This window comes from Rosa rugosa, chromosome 2 (assembly GCF_958449725.1).
Source record: "Rosa rugosa chromosome 2, drRosRugo1.1, whole genome shotgun sequence".
Lineage (NCBI taxonomy): Eukaryota > Viridiplantae > Streptophyta > Magnoliopsida > Rosales > Rosaceae > Rosa > Rosa rugosa.
The window spans coordinates 71144569-71163647 of record NC_084821.1 but is presented as its reverse complement, the minus strand read 5'-3'; the positions used below and the strand labels follow the sequence as shown (position 1 = coordinate 71163647).

Sequence of the window (19079 nt, the reverse complement as noted above, 5' to 3'; positions counted from 1 at the left end):
CATCACCGAGATGTTAGAATTGGTGTCTCAGAGTCTAAATTTCTAACCACAATGTATACAGTTGAACGATGTCGGATGAAGTAAACCATTTCCAAATAGAATTATGTACTCGAATTTTATTGTCATTAAGTACATTGAAATCTATCAGCCTTTCCAACTAGAAGACGTATATAACGAAGCAAAAATCCACCATGAAACTCAAATTAGCATCGAAATATGTTTATATATAGTCCCCAATTAGGTTAGCTTTGCGCCTTTGGTTTTTCTCCCTTGCTACTTTTTGGAGTTACATTGTCAAGTAATTGATGATGTATTCGAAAAATAATCAGTGGTGTGAACTGAATGTTGAATCCCAGAATAACTCGAATTTGAACTCTAGAATCCTCTTTTACGATATAAAACTTGGTATTTCCAGTAGTTTCATACGGATTCCACTTAAGCATTAGAATCCAGTTACAAAAAGAACTAGTACATGTATAGGTGACTCCACACTAAATAAACAAAATGCATTACAAAGAACTAGTAAGTGGTGATGGAAAACTTAAACTGTTATCATGCACACGTATAAGGAACGTCTAACCTCATCAACTGATCAAAGACATAGCACCATAAGACTTAGATAACAGATATTGTACACGTGTGTCTATGCAAAAACTGCCTATGTCCTTGACACAATTTGCAAATGAGACCTGCTTAGCATATAACATCTATTTGTTATTCATTCTTCTCTGCAATAACTAGTCTAACAACTTGATCAATAACAAAAAAGTACTCTACACAACTTGCAAATACCCTCAATCTCACGACCTAGTTGGCATATAACATCTATAAGTTACTCATTATTCACTGCATTAGGTTAAGAAATAGTGAATGTTGTAATACAACAAACTAACTAGAGGGCCATCAGTTTCTTCTGGCTTAGGTGAAATCGAAGCTGGGTCTTACTTTGATGCTCTTAAGCTTTCAGTAGCCTTCTGAATATCACCCTCACAGGCTACAATAGCTCTTTCAACCTCCTGTGTTGAGCACTTAAACCTTGCTTCCAGATCAGCAATCTGAGCAAGCTCTTATGTTATGTCAAGTTTCAAACTAATTTCACCTGAATAATCTACACCACCATCAATAAGCCATAATACTGATTTCTCTATACTGCCTTCATTGCAAATGAGAGCCTCTGTTGCCATATGTAGCGTAAAACCAATCGCCGTCAGCTGTTGAGCAAATGCCCCCCCCCCCCCCCCCCCCCCAATTTTCTCGACATAAGAAAACCACTACATCGTTCATTCAACTCTTGCGCTTGCTGGCTGTTGTCATTGTCAGTTCCCGGTACTGTTTCGGGCTTAACTGGAGGACTAGATGTTTTGTGTTTATGTTCTCCCGACTCACCAGACCAGCTACCATTCGAAGACGTTGGAGACATCTTCTTGAATGGAAAGCAAATAAAATTGAATTATTCCTGCAGCCTTTAAGATATAGCTAGGATTTATTCAGTACAACACAGAATTGTAATGAGGCACGATGTATTATCTATAGTATATACATGCAATTGTAAAATAATGATGTGATTATACAATTTCTTCAATATTTTGGCACAATTTAAGACAAAACTTGCATAGACAACTCAAGAACTGAGGGCAAGATTAAACATGGGTGTGACAACCGAATCAAACCCATCAAATTCCTGGTTATTTGAATTGGCATAGTTAATCCGGTGATTCCGGTCATGAACAAATCTTGATTTAAACGGGTTAAATAAATTAAAACAAAAAAACAAAAAACAAAATCTAACTCAAAACAATCAACTAAGCCACAAATTGACTTCCGCCAAAAACGAGATCGAGTGGGGAATTTAATCCCAACAATAATTGAAACAAACAAAAGAATGTCAAGATTTAAGGTCCCTACCTACATCTGTTCGTTGATTGTTTCTCCAGAGTGCGTTCGCTTTTGGGTTTTGTGGATTGGAATGAATGCAAGAACAAAACACAATTACGTTACGAGCTTAGGGTTAGGACAACCGGAGGTTAAGGACTTTTTTTTTTTTTAGAATAAAGAAACTTTTATTCAATGGCTAACCAAATTACAAAACATGGGAATAACCGGTGGTGGACATAAATTCCCCACTCTTCTCCCTAGAAATTGAACCAGTTACGGGTCCGTCATTAACAATGACATCTATGAGCCAAGGAGGCCCAACCCCTAACCAACTACTACGCCCATTACCCCGGGCTACAACTCCTGCCACCATATGAGCCGCCATGTTAGCCGCCCTTGGAACATGATGAATATTAGGAATATCCAAAGCGGCCAAAATCTCTCTAATTCGCTCCACCAGGACACCCTCACTTGCAAGACATTCATCACTTCCGTTTACCAAACCATTCCACCCCTGGTCCATAGCTCATTCAAGACCCCTCAATACAGAGAACAACTCAGCTACACATGGACTAAATCTTCCAACAAGCCTCTCTCCCAATGCTGCGACAAAATTTCTTTCACTATCTTGGCATACAATACCAACACCCACTTGCTCTCCATTAGCAACCACTGGTGCATCACAGTTTAATTTAAGCCTTCCAAATGGTGGTGGAGCCCAAATCATATTTGCATAACCATCTCCAGTATAGTCATCCACGTGACCCCCATGACCACGAAGCTTTTCTTACTTAATGCTCTCCCATATGGAAGTTCCCATTTCATATACCACCAAAGGATCTTTTCCTTGCTCACCATGATAAACAACATTTCTTTCTTTCCAATTACCCCAAAGGAGAACAATTAAAAAACTAACCTCATCCACTGATAGTTTTCTTCTAGCATCTTCTAGAAACTCCATAAAGCTGCCCCATGCACCATAGCCCAACTTTGAGAAAAAACACACCTTTTCCAACACCGCAACACTCGAAGGACACTGATATGTTGCGTGTAAAGGTGTTTCATAAGCTTGCTGGCATCTAGAGCACATAGGAACGTTCACAATGTGTCTCGTGTATAAAGAACTCATGCATGGCATAGTCCCCGTTGAACACCTCCAAATAAAATGCAACATCTTTGGAGGGAGTTTGAGTTTCCAAAGGTGACGCTAATAGTCAGTAGCCACCGGTGCCGGATTCTGGTGATCTCCTCTCCCTCTTGCATCCTTAAGAGCCAACCAATACCCACTCTTCACTGAGTACTTTCCATGTCGATTTTGATTCCAGATTAATTGATCACGTCCACCCAGCCTCACTAGTGGGATACGTAGAATAGCGTCAACCTCCTGAGCAGTACCTATTTGCTCCAACTTGGATATATCCCAGCCTCCTGAAACTGATATCAATTCTGACACCTTCATTGACATATTCACACCAGATTTATAAGTCACACCAAAACCATTCAACTCAGGTACCCACGGGTCAAGAAAGACTCTTATACCTTCGCCATTACCCACTCTCCACCTCAACCCTTGTTTCAATAATTCCCCACCCCAAACAATAGCCCGCCATATAGATGAAGGATTCTTCCCCACATCAGCCTCAAGGAAATTGGATTTTGAAAAATACTGAGCCTTGAGCATTCTGCCAACTAAGGAGTCAGGATAACGTAATAGTCTCCATCCTTGTTTTGCCACAAGAGCTTTGTTAAATTGCTGGAACTCCCTAAAACCCAATCCACCTTCATTCTTCCTCATACACATACCATCCTAGCTCCTCCAATGAATTCCTCTACCTCCTGGCTTGCTCCACCAAAAGCGTGCTAAATGTTTATTTATCTCACACGTACCAATTGGTAGCTGAAATACACTCATAGTATATGTAGGAATTGCCTGCGCAACTGCTTTGATAAGGATCTCCCTGCCACCTTTGGATAAGATTTTGCCTTCCCATCCTTGAACACGCTTCCAAACTTTATCCGTCACACCCCGAAAGGTACGTTTCTTATCTCTCCCTGTAATTGTAGGCAATCCTAGGTACCTCTCATGGCACGGTACCATCTTCATGTCAAGGATTTCACAACACTCCTCTTTCACCCCATGTGACGTTCCCGGGCTAAAACTAATAGCAGATTTATCTGTGTTAATTTTCTGCCCCGAAGCTAATTCATACATCCCAAAAACCTCTTTTAGCCTCATGCAATCCTCCTTCGAAGCATCACAGAAAAGTAAACTGTCATCTGCGAAAAACAAATGAGATATAGAAGGAGCTCCCCTCGCTATTGCAACACCATGTATCTGATTATCAGCCTCTGCTTTTTGTAATAAAGAAGAGAAACCCTCAGCAACAATGATAAAGAGATATGGGGAAATCGGATCACCTTGACTAAGTCCACGCTTAGGCCTCACCATCCCAAAAGGTTTGCCCTGGAGTAAAATAGAATAAGTAACAGTCTATATGCACTCCATAATAAGCTCCACAAATCTACTAGGGAAACCCAACACCTCCATCATCTTTTTCAGAAAATTCCATTCCACTCTATCATAGGCTTTAGCCATGTCCAGCTTCAACGCCACCTTCTGTCTACTCTTCTTACCTCGCCTCTTCAGGTTATGAATTACCTCAAAGGCCGCAATCACATTATCATGAATAGACCTATTTGGTATGAACGCACTCTGGTAATCAGAAATAACATCCGGAAACACCAACTTCAATCTATTAGCCAAAGTCTTCGACACCAACTTATATAATACATTACAGAGACTAATCGGTCTAAACTCCGTCACCTTCTTTGGACTTGCAACTTTCGGAATTAATGCAATTAAAGTATGGTTAAGCTCCGCAATAGAACCTTGTCCATTAAGAAAATCCAAACATCTCGCTACCACCTCTGAACCCACAACAGACCAATACTTCTGATAGAAAATGGGGCGCATTCCATCCGGTCCCGGAGCCTTCGTAGCTCCCATTCCTTTGAGAGCCTTTTCCACTTCTGCCCTTGTAAAAATTTTTGAAAGGGAATCCACATGATCTTCAGAAACTCTTGCAGTAATGGCCTGGAACATACTATCATTGAACTGCCTACCAGTAGAGGAAAACAATTGCCGAAAATATGTTACAAACTCATATCCAATATCATGCGTACTAGTTTTCCATGTTAGATTTTTAGATACTAAGCTAAAGAGGAAGAAAGAGATGGATGGATTTGATGGAAGAAGAAGAAGCTCGATTGTATTGCAAAACTGAATTTCCCAGATACAAAAAAATGAATTACGACAAGTGCGGTTCCTTTTTAACTCTATATGACTATATCTAATATTTGTGTAAAATACACTTTTACCCTTAACATCCCCCCTCAAGCTGATGGTAGAGAACCCAGCATCAGATTGCAGCAGATGAAAGAGTTAGAAGCTACAGAGAAGCTTAGCTTGAAGTTCTGCAGAAGTACCAACAAGTGACTACGAACCATTAGTCCAATGACAAGTAGATGTTTGTCCTATCCTGGTGGAATGAGTTGCTGTGATTGCCATAGCCCCATATCACAACATATCTGCCTACAATTCATTAATGATCTGTCTGGAGGAGTGGAATGTAGCAGCCAAGTGTCTAGTTTACGCAAAGCTTCAGTTTTCTTAAACATAGGTTGCTGCAAATGAAGGTTAGTAGGAACTGATAATGGATATGCAGGTGTAATTGGCAGAGGCTTGACAACATGTAATTGAGAGGCATTGTTATTTGGCTGAGTAGCAATGGAGGGTGGCTTTGGTTGAGTGCAAATGGAAGCAGACAAAGATAAAGGTGTAGAATTGTAAGTTGTGATGTTGTGTATGTTGGATGTCTTCAGTTGGTTCTCTTGTGGTTGTTCGCAGTAGAAACTCTTAGCAGAATGCCCAGGTTTCTGGCAGACTTGACTTTCACTAGAAGAACATGAGGTAATGTTTTGAGGCTGAAAATTTCTGTGATGACATTTGTAGGCAGAGTGACCAGGTTTGTCACAAATTTGTCATACTACTGAAGAACTTGGTGTGCCTTGTTGTTGTTGAGAATTCCTGTAATAACACTTGTAGGCTCTATGACCTGGCTTCTCACAAATCTGACAGATAATTGGACCACCATAGGTTTGATTGACACTGAACTTTGGCCTTGAATTGTTGTTTCTGTTATTGTTGACTGAGTTCCTGTAATGGTTGTTGGGAGAGTGAGGATAACTGCTATGAACATTGTCTTCTGAATAATTGCCACCATTTCCTTCATTAGAGCTGAAGTTTCCATTGTAATTTTCAGAATGAGAATTGAAGTTGCCACTGTGGTTTCCAGAATTTTGAGACTGCATCATGTTAGTTTGCAACATAGTTCCCAGAGAGAAACCACTAAACTTATTTGGCCGTGAGATATTATTGTGAAGAAGAGTACCAAACTGTTGTGAGAATGAACCATCATTATATTGCCTAGAATCATTAAAACCATTGAAGCATTGCTGAGGTATGCCATTGCCATTGTTATTTTTAGCCAAAAAATCAGTTGTAGACCGTGTAGATGCACCATTTACAGCTTGCTAAGTAGCAGTGTATGGAGGGGTCATGTATCCAACTGTAGATGGAGTGCTATGCATCATGTAGGGGGCTTGAAAGGCATGTTGATAACCAGAAGAAGCACTATTATTCATTATTGGAGCATTTTGAAAATTGGGGTGAAAGCCAGCAGGTGTAGATGGGATAGTACTACTCACAAAGTCAGCAGAAGCAGGTGGTTGAATATAACCAACATGACCAATATTAGCAACACTAGGAGCATTATATGCATTCATACGAATAACTTCAGAAGGCAAGGCATAAGATGAAGGAATACCAGATGAATAATTCCATTGAGTGTCTGAATTGAAGAATGAGTATCCATTAGGGATTCCATTATGAGCAAGCATGGCAGTAAGGGGTATCAATGGCAATGCTTTGTGCTTGAGCTCAATTTCACTTTCAGCAGACAACAACAAAGATCTCACTTCTTCCAAACCAATGTTTTTCTTTCCCTTAATTATCTGTCTAGTATGGCCATATTCACTAGGAAGTCCAGCAAGAATGAGACTTTTAACATCTTGATCATTCATTATAACACCGACAACAGCCAAATGGTCTCTAGCAGCTTTGAAACGCAGCAAATACTTTTCAATACTATCAGACCCTTTCTGAATAGATTGCAATTTTGTCTTCAATTGCATAACATGAAATTCTGAAATTGAATCGTACCTTTGCTTCAGGGTAAGCCATACCTCCATTGAAGTTTGACATCCAATAACTAGAGTAAGTGCATCAGTAGAAAGTGTAGTTGTGATCAAAGAAATTACAGAGCTATCTTGTTCCAGCCACTTTTCATAAGCTTGAGTATTATCGGCACTCTGAAACTGCGGAGGGCAAGGATAAGAACCATCTACAAACTTGAGCAAGCCAAGACCATGGAGATAGTGCTGCATCAGAAAAAGCCAGGTGGGGTAGTTTGTTTCATCGAGACGAACCGAAACTGAGGTGCAAACTTGAGTCAGAGTAGCCATTGAATTATTCAGAATTGAAACTTGGATCTTGAATTTGATAAAGAAACTGGCAAACTGCTACTGAATATGAAGAAAGCTTCGATTGCTTGGTAATTGTACGAGTAATTTTGAAGAAGAATCTCTGAACATCTTTGTGTATGAACGATCTTGAAGAAAAATTATTTCGAACAAATTCTGAATCTTGAGGATGAACAGCCACATAAATGAACTTAATTTCTGGTAATTATACAACGATGAAGAAACTAAAGTAATCCTTGGTATTTGACGAGTAATTGTACAGAAACAATTGTAACTCAAAACACGATCTTGATTTTCTTGTAGTTTCTAGGGTTTTAAGATGAAAAACAAGAAGAAATTGACGAATCGAAACAGATAGCAGCGGAAATCAATGGCAATGAGCAATGGTCAGGCCTCCATGGGCTTTGATACCATGTTAGATTTTTAGATACTAAGCTAAAGAGGAAGAAAGAGATGGATGGATTCGATGGAAGAAGAAGAAGCTCGATTGTATTGCAAAACTAAATTTCCCAGATACAAAAAAATGAATTACGACAAGTGCGGTTCCTTTTTAACTCTACATGACTATATCTAATATTTGTGTAAAATACACTTTTACCCTTAACACTCCACTGATTATCTTCTCCCAATATACCCGAGATTTTATTGGTACGTCCCCTCTGCCTTGCATAGCTGTGGAAAATTTTAGTATTCCGATCCCCATGTTGGAGCCAATTAACCCTAGATCTTTGATACCACATAATTTCCTCCCTCTCCAACACTTTGTCTAAGTTAATTTCTACTTCCCTTCTCTTCTGCATGATTTCAGGGGAGGGTGATTGACGTTGCAAATCATCAAGCTCCTGTCTTAAATCATTCACCTGCCGGCGTACACTACCAAATTTTTCCTTTCCCCACATTTTCAATCTCTCAGCCACCCTTCTAATTTTGACAACTACTCCACCGTTACTACCATCAGCCCATGTTTGTTGAACTAAAAGACCACACTCCTCCTACTTGGCCCACATTTCCTCAAACAAAAACCTTCTACCTCGTCTTTGATTATTACCACCATTGGCCACAGGAGGATCACGTTCAAAGAGGATAGGGCAATGGTCCGAGGCCATTGTGACAAGATGATGAGCCAAGAATCCTCCACACTCCTGAATTAGCTCAAAATTACCAAATCCTCTATCAATTCTTTCCTTCACATTAGCATCGCCCTCCCGCCTGTTATCCCATGTAAATTCATACCCCGTAAATGCAAACTCATACCCCGTAAATGAAATTCATTTTTTTCATTTGTTTGACAAGCCATACAGTTTTGAATAAAGGAAATATTGAAACATACAGAAATTATAGGGATAGAAGAATGCACTGCTCTATCTAGTTAAGGTAAACAAATTGATTGATCTCAAACCGATCCACTAGAACCAACAGCTGGCTGGAGATGTTCTGATAGGGATGGTGTTAGGGAATTTAATCCATCCGCCACGCAAGTACTAGAAATAGATCTTAGAAAGAAGAAATAACCAAGCCAAGAAGATAACCAGATTTAACGAGATTCGGCCAATATCCTTGTTTACGTCCTCGGAGAGTTTCACCTTCACTAATGAGAGAATTACACAAGTACAAGATTACACCGCTCAAGTTTATGCCCAACCCAAGCCCTTGTATCCAATAGGATACCCCTTGTACACCCTCTCTCAACCTAGAAGATCACTCTACCCCAAGAGCTACCCACACTCTTGAACACAACTCACTTTGCTTCTATACACGAAGACCTTTAGAGTTGCTCTTAACCTCTCCTAGCTTGCTTGCCTCCACACAAGGTTCATCTATTTATATCATTGATAGAAGTCTCTAGATTTACTTCATCAATGCTCATACATGAATCAACCATCCATCTCCCACAATAACTCCCTAGGAAGACTAAAAGGGTCAAAACATGAATTTAACTATGCATTTTTTCCCAATACATCTACTTGACCATGCATTTATACCCAATGCATGTACTTGAGCATGCACCAATTTTCCATGCATAAGTTGTCACCTTGAATGCACAAACAATTAATACCATGCATTCATGCCATGCAAAATATTTTCACCAAGGAGGGATAGGCACCAAACCCAACAGACGGCAGCCCAATGCTAGCTAAGACCTTCACCACTATGTTTAAGGTGTATTCTCTGCAGGAGGAGGGCTTTGTGGCGGACAAGATGACGGTGAATAAGGTTCTTAAGGGATTAACATTCACAGCATTATCTTTAGTAAGTAGATCGATCTATTTACTTGATGTTTGATTAGTGTTAGTGGCTAAAATCTTGTAATAAAAATAATTGTTTTTGATATATATCATAGCTAGCTTTTGTATGGTTCTAGGGGATGAGTTCGTAAGCCAGTGATGTCGGGGACCGCAACCTAGTTGTGCTCTCAGTGTTCATAATCGTAAGCTGGGTTTCTTGGAGAAATTAATTGGGAATTCTTGTAATGTGTTGGGTTACTTTACTTGTGGTGCATGTTAGGTGTTTTCCTAATTCCATGTTGAAAACCTATGAGATTTGTATGCTCAACACTCTAGTATTGAATCAAATTCACGACAAGAAAGCACTTAATACCAACTCTTGAGAATCTATCATCTAATCATTATGGTACAATTTTTGTTTGAACCGGTTAACAGTTTGAAGTACGTACTTACGATCGATGCAAGTAAAAGGTCTTTGATCCCTTTTCTATATGTAATTCAATAAAGGTACTTACTCTTAACATTAATCATTTATAAATCCTACATATATATGCCTTGGATCTTTCATGGCACATTTCAATGTTGTAATTCACCACTCGTATCTATCAAAAATTAAAAAGAAGTCGCTGTCTCTGTTGGGCCTTGTTGTACCCCTATTTACCAGGATAAGAAAACGTCATCAATACATAAATCCAAATCTCCTTTTGTTTCACCCTAAGAGAGAAAAATAAATTAGGTCCTTGACCCAAAGCCCCAAAATAAGCAAAAATTATCTCACTTACCCTAGCAACAGATTTTTGTTCCCACATACACAATATATTTGACATCAAATGACCATTTTACCCTTAACTTAATTAATAAATTACATTTTGTGCCACTCTCATCTATCTCCTCCCTCCGATCTAATCTCTCTCTCTCCCTCCCTCCCTCCCTCCCCGTCATTCCCTCCTTGTCGGAGTCGAGCCAGACTGAATTCCGGCTTCCCAAATCTTTGGCTCATCAAGACGAAAACCTTAGGATGCTTCGTATCGAATTCCGGCAACCTCACCAGCTCCCTCCCCGTCAGCGTCGGCGTACTCGTCGAACTCAGTCCTTGTGCCATCTGGTTTCTCCCTCTCTCTCCAATCTCCAGTTCTGGCGGAGGAGCACTCTCCGCCTTCTTCCTCTTGCTGCTCCAACAATGAGCTCAACGACGTCTCCAGCTGAAGACGCTGCTTCTGGTCAGCTCATCAACTCGCCGCTTCTAGATCTGGACCAAGACGCTGAACGACATCTCCGGCTAGATGACTTCTGGTCCCAAGTCTCACGGTTGAACTCCGATTGGGTGCCCAGAGCTTTTCTCTAGGTGCCCAAATCAATTTCTTTGTTTTTTTTTTTTTTAAGTAATGGAACAGAAGGAAAGAAAAAACAAAGTTTTGAATGTCTATTGGAGGGCAATAGATGTCTATTGGAGAGCAATAGACGTTTTGAATTGATATAATCTCTTCATTTTTTTTTCAATCAAAGTTTTTGTTTGGCTCCAATTTTGTTGCAGCTGGTCAACAGTCTCTTTTCTTGCGCGGGCGTGCCAGCACCGTTCGGGTGCGGTCGTCGGGGGTGTCCCTTGACCTGACTTCTTTCAAGCAATTGTGGACGAGGAGAGCACCAACCTCGTCGTGGGATTCTTTGTGCCTCGTGGTGAGGACTTTTGCTGAGCTTCTTGAAAATCACCAAATCGATACTCGATGTTGTAGATCGAGCAGAGCGAGAACCACCGGGAAGTGAGGAGAACTTGCTAAAGCGTGACTTTAGCTTGGCTGGGTTGCTAGGGCGTTACCCTTGCTTGGCTGGTTCCGTAACCGTTGTGGTCGCTGCACTACCGTCGGCTCCCGAGGAGACTAGGACCGAAGCACGTTGACAGAGGGTTTGGTGGCACTGAAAGTCGGCTTCTGAGAAGACTAGGACTAGGAGTGTGATCACCGGTAAGAGAAAGAGAAAGAGAGGGAGAGGAGTTGCTCTTAGAGAGGTTTGCTCTAGAGAGAACTTAGATCATCTTAGAGATGTTGTTGTTGAATGTGAATGTGTGTTTTAGAATGAGAAGAGAATGTGTTTATATAGGGAAGAAAAAGAAGAGTGAAATGATGAGTGAAAGAAAAATAATGAAAGTGGAGTATGAAAGTGATTTGTAAAATATGGAAAAGATAGAGAAATGATTAAATGAAAGCAAAGCATGAAGGTGCAGCAACATGGAAGTGGTGATGATCTATTAAAGAGATTGTAGAAGAAAAATATATCCAAGGAAAAAGAGAAAAGCATCTAGCTTTCTTCATGTGGGTAGGAAACATGAACATGTGAATATTGAGCTGGTTTTAGGTCAGTCTCTGCCCCTTTATTCCTTCAATTATTTCTCCAACAAGACTTCATTATATGCCTTCGACTTCTTCATATGAAATGTTCCACTATGAGTGTAGATCATCCTGACAAATTTTCAGATTTTTATTCCATGTGGTTGGGCCGAAAATGCTGCTGGACCTCTTACAGGTCCAGTTTTCCAGTTTTGCTTCTGTAGAAAATTGGGCTGATTGTTTGAAGGCCTTCCACTCAAAAAAAGCTCTGGAACTCTTCATAAGAAATGATCCTTGGGCTGTCTAGAATGGATCTGCAGAGTTTCAGCTCATTTCAAGTTCATTTGGTCAGTCTGCCGCCCCTCCTTCCCTGTTTAGCTCGGTTTCTCCTAGCCGAAGTAGGAAAATGTGCTAAAGTTGACTTTTCATGTTTCCATGCTTCCATGCTTTCATAGTAGGCTTTATTTAGCCTCTAAATATATATTTCGAACTTGTCGACAATATATAGCTTGAGCCACTGACATTGGCTCAATTTCTCCAAGACACGCCTTGTCAGGCCAAAATGCTTATTTTGGGTCCAAACAGTTTTATTTGTCTAATTTTAGGAGGATTAGTTCTCATTCCGGCAACCGAAAGTTCTATTGGGGGGCAATACATGGGTGATAGACGTCTATTGGGGGGCAATACATGGTTGATAGAAGTCTATTGGGGGGCAATAGAGGTTTATTGGGGGGTAATAGATGTCTATTGGGGGCAATAAACCTTTCCGGTGAGGTTTTTAGAAAAGTCCAGTGGCCGGATTCCGGAATCCAACGAAAGTTGGCCGGATTCCGGCAACCGGTGACGGGGCTCCGGCGAAGTCTCCTATGGTTTCTCTCTCTTCCATTTTTTTTCTCTCTCTCTCTAAGTAACAAAGGGGTGAGGGTAAAATGTTATTAAAATAAAATAAAAAACAAAAAAAAATCTTAATAGGGTATTAGGGAATACCTCCTTAGAGTGTTTTGGGTAAGAGAGAATTAAAAAAACTTAATGGGGTAAGTGGGAAAAAAATCTCTAAAAATGAGGTAAATGGACAAAAACCCAAAAAAATATATATGAAAATCTCTGTTCCCAAATCCCCTGACTTAGATGAAATCAAAAGAAGTCGGAATTAGCACAAGCACCGTTGATATTGACATTAAAGATCTAGTATTGCGAATGACTGGTCGTGGATTAATTTAACAAATTAAAGTATATAAGATCTAAAGACAGTTCAAGAAACAAATCCTCTTCTGCACGCACGAGTCACAATGTGTGTGTGTGTGTGTGTGTGTGTGTGTGTTTGAGAGAGCAAAGTAAACACGGCATACAAAGGGTGAAAGTTCTGATTATTCTTTGGTCTCACATGAACTGTTGTCGGTGCCGACAGCAAATTTTGATTTTGTTTCTGATCTGTTAACGTTAGTGATCCGTGGGATCTCTAGTTAGCTTAAGTGAGAGAGAGAGAGAAAGATTGACATGAGATGTATAGTGGTTCGCCTCCGCATGAGCGGGAGACTACGTCCACTTGAAAGCTTATACTAGTGTGTCGAGCCTTGCGGCCCAACGAGATTACAAGAGATGTAATGGGATGTCTTGAGTTGTGGGAGGAGGCATTCCTTTTATAGATGAAGGAATGCTTCTCTTTTACTTGTTCTTCGATGTGGGACAAGCAAAGTTACTATTCTAGTCTATTTAACATGCAGAAAGCCATGTTGTGGAGGCATCTTGGCAAGGGCGGGAAAGTGGCTTCCCGGTGGCGGATTTGCGACTTCCGGATACCGCCGCGTTGCCTGAACATAGGGCTACACGATGTATGTCTCGGTTGGGCCTTGCCATGTCTTGTGGATGTCCCAAAGTGGGTGTTACTTATGCTTGGTGACGTAGTAAATACTCCATATTATTGGAGGTATGTACAAGTCCCCGAAGTCCCCGAGTAAGAGTAGCTTCTTGGTTGGGGAGTTCAAATCATGAAGTCATCAAGCATAAGTAACCGGGCGGTACGGAGCCCCTACAAGTCCCCGAACTCCGTAAGCAAGAAGGGACTCGTTTAATCCTGCACAATGAGACAAAAAACACGCATACGTAGAATGCTTGTTGCATTGGGCAACAAATGTGAGTTGCAGTGATATGCGTTGGCATATATAAACGTATAAGCGAATGGCGTCGAGGACGATCGATTATGACGTTCAATCTCGAGAGCGCGTATGGCCGTGTGAGCATATGGATTGCATATGATAAACGTAAGTTGTATGAGCGCTGCGAAGGTAAGCGTTTGTAGCGTGTAAATGATGAGTACGTGAACGCTTGTGTTGGTTTGGTTGTCGCTCGTATTAATCACTACAACAGAATGTCTCTTTAGCGACCAAGTTTTTTGCGAGGAATTTATTTTCCTCAGTAAATGTCACATTTTACGAGGAATAATTAAGTTCCTCACTAAATGCCATTAGGTTTTTTACGAGGAACATATTTTCCTCCCTATACATCACTTTCTACGATGAATATTTCAGTTCATCACTAAAGGTGACCATAATTTGGTCTCCCAAATCGTCATGTTATTAGCGAGGAAATATGAGACTTGAGTGACGAATTTTTTCATCGCGAAAACAAGATTCAACGAGGAAATAATGATTTCGTCGTTATTTGTTTGGCGGCAAATTATTTAAGACCCGCCAAATTCAATGGCGACAAAGCTATGGTTTCCTCGCTAAATGTCTATGTTCTACGAGGAACCATTTCCTCGTTAAAAGAAACAATTAGCGAGGAAATAACACTTTCCTCGTTATTAGTTTGGCGGATAAGTGAGTAAGACCCGCCAAATTCAATGGTGACAAAACTATGGTTTCCTCGCTAAAAGTCTATGTTCGGTGAAGAACCATTTCCTTGTTAAAAGAAACAATTAGCGAGGAAATAACACTTTCCTCGTTATTAGTTTGGCAGATAATTGAGTAAGACCCGCCAAATTTAATGGCGACAAAACTATGGTTTTCTCGCTAAAAGTCTTTGTTCTACGAGGAACCATTTCCTCATTAAAAGAAATAATTAGCGAGGAAATAAACCTTTCCTCGTTATTAGTTTGGCGGATGAGTAAGACCCGCCAAATTCATTTGTGACAAAACTATGGTTTCCTCGCTAAAAATTTATGTTCTACGAGGAATCATTTCATCGTTAAAAGAAACAATTAGCGAGGAAATAACACTTTCCTCGTTATTAGTTTGGCGGAAAATTAAGTATGATCTGTCACGTTTAACGGCGACAAAACTATGGTTTCCTCACTAAAAGTTTGTGTTCTAAGAGAAACCATTTCCTTGTCAAAAGAAGCAATTAGCGAGGAAATAACTGTTATCCTTGTTATTAATTAGTTCGGAAAATTGGGTAAGATTGTCCAAATTGAATGGCGAAGAAAAGGGAAAATTTGAGATGAAGAAATAGGTTGACTTGTGATAAATAAATAATTAAGTATTTAAACAATTTTATACTTCAAATAAGATTACCAATGAACGATATGTGCTAGGTGTTTATATTTGTCATATTCATTTTTCTTTTTCCTTTTCCTTTTTTAGTGTGGAATGCACTATTGACATTTTTGATTTCATAATCATTAAAATTTATATACACAAGCATTATTCATATTTTTGCTTTAAAAGTATGATCAAATATCATGGACCTCTTTAAAATCGTAAGGCGGTATTATATGAATGATTTCATAGTTACTAAACAAGTTAGTGAAAATCGATTGTCCTTCAGAATACTAATTTGATATGTTCATTTGTAAACATTAGTATGAATGACTCGTTTTTGCTCCCGATTTTATAATTGAGTTTCCCTTTACTACATCTCTCCTACACACTAGGTAATAGAACTTTAACAATGCAAACTTCAATTTAAGGGATCATAAATAGAACACACTATGCAAAATGTGACTGATTTAACTATTCAGTTATAAATTATGATAAAAAATATTCAAATAAAAAACCATTAAGCTATTCACAATCATAAACTTATTGATCCTATACCCTAACCCCTAACCCCTAACCCCTAACCCCTAAACCCTAAACCCTAAATCTATTTTTATTTTTGTAAACAGCATACTAAAGAATTAGAGAAAAAGGAAGAGAAAAGATAATAGAGAAGCGGGATAGTGATGATCGAAGGCGGGCAGTGAAAAAAAGAAGCGCTAATCCAAATTTACAAAAAAAAAAAAAAAAAACGAAGATAAAATACTCTAAAGGGTAATAGGATGTCGCCCTTTTCTCTCTCTGCCGTTCTCCTCTCATAGTCTCATGAAGCTCCGTCTCCGTCTCTGAGGCTCCCTCTTTGGGTCTACCATCTTTGAAGCTCTCATCTCAGTAAGATTAGATTCATCTTTCTTCCTCCTTGTATATCATTCTTGTAGAGCTTGATTAATCAATGTCGATCTTTTATTTTCTGCTAAATATAAATGTGAGATGTTATAGTTTATATAATTTGGGGTAATTTCAATTAAACGCTCTCTAATTGAATCCCAATTTGATTTGAACTTAACCTATGTTTTGATTATCTTGTGAGTCCAGGACAAGGAGTTGTTGATACCAGGTCAATTCAATCTTTTCTGTCGCTGCGCTACCAATTGTTGGGTTCGAATTGGGTCTATGCTACCATATTTTGGTTCCACGTTTCAAGTTGGGGTCTCAACTTCTACTAGGTCAATTCGCATTCTCACTCTCTAATTTGGTGCCTGCATTTTGTGATTTCTGATTTTGGTGTGGTTTGGGATTCTGGGATTTTGGTGGGTTAAATCTCAGTGACTAATGATAATTGGGCTGTGGTATTCTTCTTCATGAATGAAACAGATTATGCAAAGGGAAATGCAGGACAAGTTTCCTCATATACTGTGAGTCCAGTGCTCATTCTTATATTGACTATTCTGTCATTCTTATATTAATTATTCTGTCATCTTCCTTTAACAAAATATCTTGTCCTCTTTAAAATGTCATGAGGGTCACTTTTCTCCTTTTCAATACCTAAGCAATGGAAACTTTGTTGCCTACCTTCTACTCTGCTAAGTATGCATTGTGTATGAAGTGAATTATATTTGAATCCTGAACCTTGTTATTTATCAAATTTATAGATACAGTCATTGTTAGAGTCTATGAAACAAGGTTGGATCTTTTGAGAGCTGTAATTGTTGGAGCTAAGGGTACTCCTTTCCATGATGGTATCTTTTTCTTTGATGTTTCCTTCCCCAGTGGGTACCCCAATGTGCCACCGGTATGTAATTGTTGTTTTTCTGGCTTGAAATATATATACTTAAATCATGGGTCTGACATGGTCTTTTTCTGCTATTGATATGTGAGCAATCAATAGCTAATCTTATGACCTTTTTAATCATTAGGTAGGAGCTTTAGCACCTGCAAGACCATTTGCTTTCATTAAATTCAGTAGGTCTACTACCATAATTTATCCTCTTTCATATTATATGTGGAATTCTGTAGGTTTGCCTTACGTTTTGGTGCTTTTTTTTTTTCTGAGTTTGATTTCCTTTTACTTTTTCTGTTTGGGACTGTAAGTTATTTTTGTTTGCTTCTAAAGGGAAGGTTTTGGCTTATGTCTAAGTGATAAAATAGCTCCCAAATTTCAATTTTGCAGAGGTCAGTCAAATGTCCAGTCCTTTAACATCAAAGTATGCTGATAAAGCGAGAGACTTGAATTGACAGGTTAGTGTTACAGATTAGTCTTATTTGATTTGTATATGATACAAAGTAGTTTATACTAATTTCATAGATCTCACCTATATTATAGATTGGAATTGTTCTGGATTGTTATGTCTAATATGATTTCCATGGTACCTGTATGAACAATGTTGCATGCAAGCTCTCCAGTACTATACTCTTTGTTTCAGTTTCAAATCACGTTGTACGGTTTTAGTGTTTTATGGTGGCATACCGGTGGATGAGGCATTACATGACAGTGGCTATAGTTAAAGCCCAATCCTGATAGAAGTGCAAAAGGCACAGTCATTGAGGCCGCTCTTGATAAATCTAGAGGACCTTTAGTTACACTTATCGTGCAAAATGGAACCATTAGAAAGGGGGACATAGTAGTTTGTGGAGAAGCCTTTGGAAAGGTTGGTTGATTACTCCGGGTTTTTGATGTAATCATATGTAATGTTGATAGAAGATGAAATCCTCATTTATATTACTTGTCATTTGGGTTCACAGGTCTTAACAACTTCTAGCGTAAGAGCTCTTGGGTATGCTGGTGAAGTAGAAGGGATTGGTCATGTTGTGGCCTTAGACAATGATTAAGGTAATTCTCAGATTCTCTGCCTGATAACCTTTTAGAAGTATTTGTGCACCACTGTATCTTTCCTGTAACTATTCTATGAAACTACTAATGTGGTTTTAGTAAGTGCACCATACTTGAACTTTGATTACGAGTATGGTAATATTCCATAAATCCCCAGTCTCTAAAATTATATTCATGAGTTCGTGGAATGTGGTTTTCCAATATCCTGGTCATTGAACTCTTGTGAAGGTTGAGGGTTCCAGCATTCCTTATCATTTAAAATACATGTGACTTCATTTATAAGAGTCCTTTTGGTGATATTGTGAACTTTTTGGCTTTGTGAACTTTTTGTATTGTCGTTGACTCGTATCAATTTGGCTGCAATCGTTATTTTTAACATGTGTGTTAATGATTGACTTGTTTGTTATGATATTTAAAGCACTCCACACTGATTGTAGGAACAAGAATCACATACTAGGATGATTTATTGCTTGTAGTCTTGTAGATAAGGGGAGCTTGCACTGGAAGGAGCTCATTATTTGACAACAGGGGAGCTCGTTAGTCTCAGTGAGCAGCAGCTTGTGGACTGTGATCATGAGGAAGTGAGAGGCTTGTCTTGTTAAGCTTTCTTGAATAATAGCTAAAGCTGCTAGTATATGCTTTTGCCTTTGAAATAGGTTTGGATCTTTTCCTTCAAGTCTGTCAGAATAATGAACTACCAAGAGCTAAACCATTTTGCTGCAATATAAGTTTCTTCTGTTCCAAAATC

General features: G+C 39.2%; 1 long non-coding RNA gene across 12 annotated transcripts; it reads left to right on the top strand.

Moving 5' to 3' along the window:
* The first annotated feature begins 16235 nt into the window (after positions 1–16235).
* Positions 16236–19079, top strand: LOC133733558 (uncharacterized). Of its 12 annotated transcripts, none has more exons than XR_009857778.1 (9): positions 16236–16392; positions 16597–16727; positions 16876–16916; positions 17154–17293; positions 17418–17463; positions 17672–17739; positions 17925–18149; positions 18244–18331; positions 18816–19079. It is a non-coding gene; the product is annotated as an uncharacterized LOC133733558 (long non-coding RNA). The 12 variants fall into 12 exon arrangements; XR_009857773.1 differs by having other exon boundaries at positions 17905–18149; XR_009857775.1 differs by having other exon boundaries at positions 17897–18149.